The sequence below is a fragment of the Camelus dromedarius genome, chromosome 9, assembly GCF_036321535.1.
Source record: "Camelus dromedarius isolate mCamDro1 chromosome 9, mCamDro1.pat, whole genome shotgun sequence".
NCBI lineage: Eukaryota > Metazoa > Chordata > Mammalia > Artiodactyla > Camelidae > Camelus > Camelus dromedarius.
In genome coordinates, this window is record NC_087444.1 from 59,697,158 (window position 1) to 59,704,390 (window position 7,233).

Below are 7,233 nucleotides of genomic sequence, written 5' to 3' on the forward strand. Positions count from 1 at the left end.
TGTACAAAAAAATTTTAAATTAAAAAAAAAAGAAAGAAAACGGGCACCTCTTCTTTTTCATGTGCTAGAGAGGGAATGTTTTCATTTGAATAGTATCCTCTATAATCAGCCTACACTCTTCCATCCTAGGTGAAGTGGCTGAAGATCATGGATTGTGAATGGGATGTTGGGGATGAATTAGAACCACCACCGTGTGACACGTGTGCTATAAACTCTTTCAAATTGCACTTAATTTACATTTGCTTACAAAATTTCCTTTCTCTGCTGAACATCTTGCACTTAAACTGTTATTTTTCTCCCTCAGCTTGTCCATGCTCTTGGCCACTTTGGAGGCTCCTGTCCAACTTTTTCTCCACCTCATTCCTTTTATAGACCCAAAGATAAATGAAGGGGGAATGCAGTCAACATTTCACAGCAGGGACTACTGAGTCCTTTGCTGTCTCACACCTCACTCCATTTTATCTCTAGGGCAGGAACTTGTCCTGGATGTCAGGCCACATTTCTTTGTGTGACATGGGGTTCCAGCCCAACCTCGTCCAGCAAGCACAGAGGTCTCTGGTTTGAACTGACTTCTCTTCTTCCAACTCCTGCAGCACCTGCAGAGCAGAATGAATTACATTCCATCTAGTGCTTCACTGACACTGCATCAAGTGTGTACATCCGCCTTAGAAGAGCATAAACTCATGTAGGTCAGGATTGTATCTTCTATTTTACTTCGAAGAATAAACACCTGCAAGAAAACACACAACGGTTTAATCAAGGCTTTCTCTGTACCACATGAAAGGGGCAGTGATTGAAGAGAGCACTTAATGCCACTCCACATTATTCATTGAAGAAACCCACACCACCGTGTGTGCGAGAGAAGGCTTTACAAGATATGGGGAAATTACCTGTTTTTTTTTTAAGAAATTAAACCAGAAGTGGTACACAGATATCCAAATTTAGCCCACAGAGTGTTTTGTTTGAATTTAACAAATATTGGAAGATTTCAGAGAAAAATGTAGATTTCTAGCACTTCATATAAATTCATATGAACTGACAAACCTGGGTCCAAGTAACGTGGCAGCAGCATGGTGGCGTGGACTAGTGGTTGCTTCTTTACATGAATAGAGGAGGGCACAAACCCCATAGTTTGCCAGCATTCATTCTGCCCAATACACATGGCAACCCTAACTGCCTGGACCCAAGAGTCACTTGACTTTGCAGTCTGAGACTGCTGTTCCTGGGATTTTAAGTTTGCCCTGTGGATGTATATGTGTTAACATTTGCCATTTGGATATATATGCATTTGTAAGTGTGTGACTCATGTGTCTGTGTGTGTTTATTTGTATGTTTGTGAACGTGCGTCTCAAAATTTACCTGCTGGATAATTGGGAGATAGAGTGTATTTGACCCTCACATTATTTCAAAGGCCACCAGATTTGGGGCACACATGTATGCAACCTGGAGATTATAGCAGGACTCACAACCAGAGATTTCCTACTGTATTATTCTAGATGGACTAACTCACATTTGGGGGGATGATCTGCTTGGGAGAAGAAGAGACAGTCACAGAGTAGATAAAAGGTGGGGCTTTCCAAAACTGGTAGCTAATTATCCTGTTGAGATTAGAAGTAAATGCTTCCGCAGAGCCCTAGGGGGCCGAGAGTGAGGTTAGGAAGCAGGGATCATCCTCCCCTCTAAAGTCTTAATTTCTTGAATACTTTTTTTGGGATGAATGAAAAGCCTTACTTACAAGACCAGTGCTCTAACCCCTGGAGCCTCAGCATTAAAATCCATATTTAAAATACAGTTTAAAAATTCCCCTACTCCACCTTTTCTAAATGTTGTGATTTCTTTTAGTGATGTCAACACTTCAGTACATCTTCAACACCTGCTTGGCTTGGATGGTAGTACAGGGGACAAAGATATGAGAAGAGTGCATGGCCAATATTCACTCTCATTTCTGGTACTCTTGCTGTGGGGTCATGCCTAGGAGATAACCGGGCTAGTGCTGAATAAACTCATGCTTTTATTTACCATCTTCTTGTCTCTCTACTTTATCCTATCTTCAAAACTTTCTTTTGTATTCTTAGCTTCAACAATTTTATTTAATTTCTAAGAGTTGCTATTTTTCAAAAAAAAAAAGGTTTATTATTGAAGTACAGTCAGATACAATGTGTCAATTTCTGGTGTACAGCACAATGTCTCAGTCATGCATATACATACATATATTTGTTTTCATATTCTTTTCTATTAAAGGTTATTACAAGATGTTGAATATAGTTCCCTGTCCTATACAGAAACTTCTTAAATTTTATTTTTATATATACTAACATTTGTAAACTTTAAACTCCCATATTTATCCCTTTCTAGCCTCTTTCCCACAGTAAACATATGATTGTTTCTTATGTCTGCGAGTCTGTTTCTGCTTCGTAGATGCATTCATAGTGTCCTTTTTTTTTCATTATTTTCTACATAAGAGTTATATCATACAGTATTTTTATTTCTCTTTCTGGCTTATTTCACTTAGAATGACGATCTCTAGGTCCATCCATGTTGCTGCAAATGGCATTATTTTATTCTTTTTAATGGCTGAGTAGTATTTCACTGTATAAATATACTACAGCTTCTTAATCCAGTTATCTGTTCATGGACTTGTAGGTTGCTTCCATGTCTTGGCTATTGTATATAGTGCTATTATGAACATTGGGGTGCATATATCTTTCCAATGATTTTTTTTTAATAGCACATTAAAGATAAAGGTAATGAGTGAGAGAGAAATCACAAGCCTCTTAAATCTTTGTTTTAGGCTTTTCCTCCTGGTCTTGTAAGATGTGTTCACTGTTCATTTATTTCAGTAGCTGTATCAGCAGTTAAGAGCTGCAAATGAAGCTGATGATAATTTGGCTTCACACCAAAAAACAGAGACTAGAGGGAAAAGAAGGAACAATCAGTAGTTTGCTAAATGCCCTATTTATTCTGCAATCAAGGCTCAGAAATGTGGGGACACAACTGCAGGTGGAGACATCTCTGTGCCACTGTCAGGTGACCCCTGCACGGAGTTGGGAGGGGGACCATGGCAGCGGCATCTGGCACACTGACCCCTCTTTTGTTTGGGGCAAACACAGTGAGAATGACTACGGACAGCCTACTCCTCCAGCCCATCATCAGACAGCCCTGCTAATCTTTCAGAACGAGAGGTGCCTTCACTTGGGCCACCACCTCCTTGATGGCCAGTGCCTGCATGATCCTGAGAGTAAACTCGAAGCTGGTTCCAGGCACCTGGCTGGTGAGGATCAGCCCATCCGTTTCCACTCAATTCTCTGAGTAGTTGTAATGACTTCCATTCATCATTTTGTCTTTAGCAAGTGGGTGCATTGTAACTTTGTTTCCAAAACTTATTTCTGAGGCAGCAGAGCCATAGGGTGGGCACAGATGGCAGCTATGACGCCCTTCCTCTTTTCTTATTCCTTCAGAACCTCTTTCATGGCAGCAGACTCAGATAAATTCTGTGCATCCAGGTTACCTCTGGCAGAACCACTACGTCATAAGGACCTTCTTTTTTCGCATCTTCCAGACTGGCATCAGGACAAATGACAATGTATCAGCTACACTGTACTGGGTCTTTTCCAGCCAGACCTGTGACAGTGACCTTAATTCCAGCTCGTCTCATGACATCTACAGGAATGGCCATCTCTGTCTCTTCTGCTCCTTTAGCCAGGATGACCAGAGCTCTTTCTGAAGCCATTTTTAGGTTGTATTTTTTAAGGATTTACCTGAACCTCGCCTCTCTTCACATAGACACGGTGCCTCAGCCCATTCAGCAACACTTCTGCACCAGGGATGAAAGAACTAGAGCTGTACTAAACGGGCTCATTTTGAGTTAGAGTTCCCTCTGGTTATATACCCAGAAGTGGGATTGCTGGATCATATGGTAAGTCTATTTTTAGTTTTTTGAGGAATCTCCATACTGTTTTCCACCGTGGCTTTACTAAACTACATTCCCACCAGCAGTGTAGGAGGATTCCCTTTTCTCCACATCCTCTCCAGCATTTATCATTTGTGGACTTTTGAAGACGGCCACTCTGACTTGTGTGATGTGATACCCCATTGATTTGAATTTATCTGATGGTTAGCGATACTGAGCATTTTTCAATATGTCTGTTGATCTTGGAGAAATGTCTGTTTAGGTCTTCTGTCCATTTTTGGATTGGGTGTTTTTGTTTTTTGGTTACTAAGTTATATGAGCTGTTTATATATTCTGGAAAATAAGCCTTTGTCACTCACATCATTTGCAAGTATTTCTCCAATTCTGTAGGTTGTCATTTTGTTTCACTTAAGGTTTCCTTTGCTGTGCAAAAGCTTATGAGTTTAATTAGGTCCAATTTGTTTATTTTTGCTCTTATTTCCATTGCCTGGGTAGGCTGCTCTAGGAGAACATTGCTAATATTTATATCAGAGAAAGTTTTGCCTATGTTTTCTTCTAGGATATTTATTGTGTCTTGTCTTATATTTAAGTCTTCAAGCCATTTTGAGTTTATTTTTGTGTATGGAGAAAAGGAGTGTTCTAACTTCATTGATGTACATGCTGCCATCCAGTTTTCCCCAACATCACTTGCTGAAGAGACTGTTTTCTCCGTTGTATATTCTTGCTTCCTTTGTCAAAGACTAATTGACCATAGGTCTGTGGATTTATTTCTGGACTCTCTATTCTGTTCTGTTGATCCATATGCCTGTTTTTATGCCAATACCATGATGTTTTGATTACTGCAGCCCTGTAGTATTGTCTGAAGCCTGGGAGGGTTATTCCTCCAGCTTTGTTCTTTTTCTTCAAAATTGCTTTGGCAATTCTGGGTCTTTTGTGATTCCATATGAATTTCAGTCTGATTTGTTCTAGTTCTGTGAGAAGTGCCCTGGGTAATTTGATAGGGATCTCATTAAATCTGTAGTTTGCCTTGGGTAGTATGGCCATTTTAATGATATTGATTCTTCCAATCCAAGAGCATGGGATATCTTTCTATTTCTTTTAGTCATCTTAATTTCCTTAATCAGTGTTTTGTAGTTCTCCACGTATAAGTCTTTCACCTCTTTGGTCAGATTTATTCCTAAATACTTTACTGTTTTGGATGCAATTTTAACAGGGATTGTTTCTTTACTTTCTTTTCTGCTAATTCATTATGAGTGTAAAGAAATGCAATTGATTTTTGTATGATAATCTTGTACTCTACTACCTTGCTGAATTCTTTTATCAGCTCTAGTAGACTGTGTGGTGCCTTTAGGGTTTTCTATATATAGTACCATGTCATCCACATATAGTGACAATTTTACCTCTTCTCTTCCTGTTTAGATCCATTTTATTTCTTTTTCTTGCCTGATTGCTGTGGCTAGGACTTCCAAGACTATGTTGAATAGAAATCTTGAAAGTGAGCATCCTTGTCTTGTTCTAGATTTTAATGGGAAGGCTTTCAGTTTTTCACCACTGAGTACTATGCCCAGTTTGGTAAGAGTGTTTTGTTTTGTTTTGTTTTTGTCATAAATGGGTGTTGAATTTTATCAAATGCTTCTTCTGTGTCTTTAAGATGATCATGTGGTTTTTGTTTTTTCTTTTGTGAATGTGGTGTATCACATTGATTGATTTGTGTATGTTCAATCAACCTTGTGTTTCTGGGATGAATCCAACTTGATCATGGTCTATGAACTTTTTATGTGCTGTTGGATTCTGTTTGCTAATATTTTGTTGAGGATTTTTGCATCTACATGCATCAGTGATATTGGTCTGTAATTTTCTTTTTTGGTAATGTCTTTGGTTTTGGTGTCAGTGTGATGGTGGCTTCATAGAATGAGTTTGGGAGTAGTCCCTCCTTTTCAATATTTGGAAGAGTTTGAAAAGAGCTGGTATGAGTTCTTCTTTGTCTGTTTGGTAGAATTCCCCAGTAAAGCCATCTAGTCTTGGACTTTTGTTTTCAGGGAGGTTTTTTTTATTGCTAATTCCATTTCATTTCTAGTGACTGGTCTGTTCAATGGTCTATTTCTTCTTGATTCAATCTTGGTGGACTGTATGTTATTAAAAACTTCTCCATTTCTTCTTGGTTGCCCATTTCTTTACATATATCTCTTCATAGTATTATTCTCATGCTTTTTTCTATTTCTGTGGTATTGGATGTAATTTCTCCATTTTCTTTTCTTATTTTATTTGTGTTCTCCTGTTTTCTTCTTGGTGAGCCTGGCCAGAGGTTTGTCAATTTGTTTACTTGTTCAAAAAACCATCTCATGGTTTGATTGATTTTTTCCTATTTTTTTAATCTCTATTTTACTTATTTCCTCTCTGATCTTTATTATTTCCTTCCTTCTGCTGACTTTTGTTTTCTCTTCTTTTTCTCATTCTTTTAGCTGGTAGGTTAGATTATTTGAGATTGTTCTTCTTTTTTAGAAGATGGCCTGTATTGCTAGGAACTTCCCTCTTAGGACTGCTTTTGCTGCATCTATAGATTTTGTGTGGTTGTGTTTTCATTGTCATTCATCACAAAGTATTTTTTATGTTCACCTTTGATTTCATTATTGACCCATCAGGTTTTTTTTTTTTTGGTAACATGTTGTTTAATCTCCATGCTGTCAATTTTTTCTCCTTTCTTTTTCTATGGTTGATTTCAAGTTTCATGCCATTGTGGTCAGAGAAGTTCCTTGAAATAATTTCTATCCCTCTAAATTTTCTAAGGCTTCTTTTGTGCCCAAGAACATGGTCTATCCTAGGGAATGTTCCATGTGCACTTGAAAAGAATGTATATTCTTTTTTTTTGGAGGGGGATGTAATGTCCTGAAAATATCAACCAAGTCCAACTTTTCCATTGTGTCATTTAGTTTCTCTCTTGTCTTTTTGATTTTCTGTCTGGAAGATCTCTCCAGTGATGTTAATGGGGTATTAAATTCTCAGACTATAATTCTGCTCCTATCAATTTCTCCCATTATGTCTGTTAGTACTTGCTTTATGTATTTAGGTGCTCCTATATGGGGTGCATAGATGTTAACATAGCCTCATCTTGTGTCGCTCCTTTAACCATATAGTGTCCTTCTTTATCTTTCTTTATGGACTTCATTTTAAAGTTTATTTTGTCTGAAATCAGTATTACTACTTCTGCTTTCTTGTCATTTCCATTTGCATGAAGTATCTTATTCAATCCTCTCACTTTCAATCTATGTGTGTCCTTCTCCCTAGAGTGGGTCTCTTGTATGCAGCATATTGTAAGCTCTTAT

The 7,233-nt window shown here is 38.1% G+C and overlaps 1 pseudogene; it reads right to left on the reverse strand.

Annotated features, from left to right (window-relative positions):
• Positions 1-3,162: 3,162 nt before the first annotated feature.
• On the reverse strand, positions 3,163-3,730 carry LOC105089277 (Parkinson disease protein 7 homolog; annotated as a pseudogene).
• Between the last annotated feature and the right edge of the window lie 3,503 nt (positions 3,731-7,233).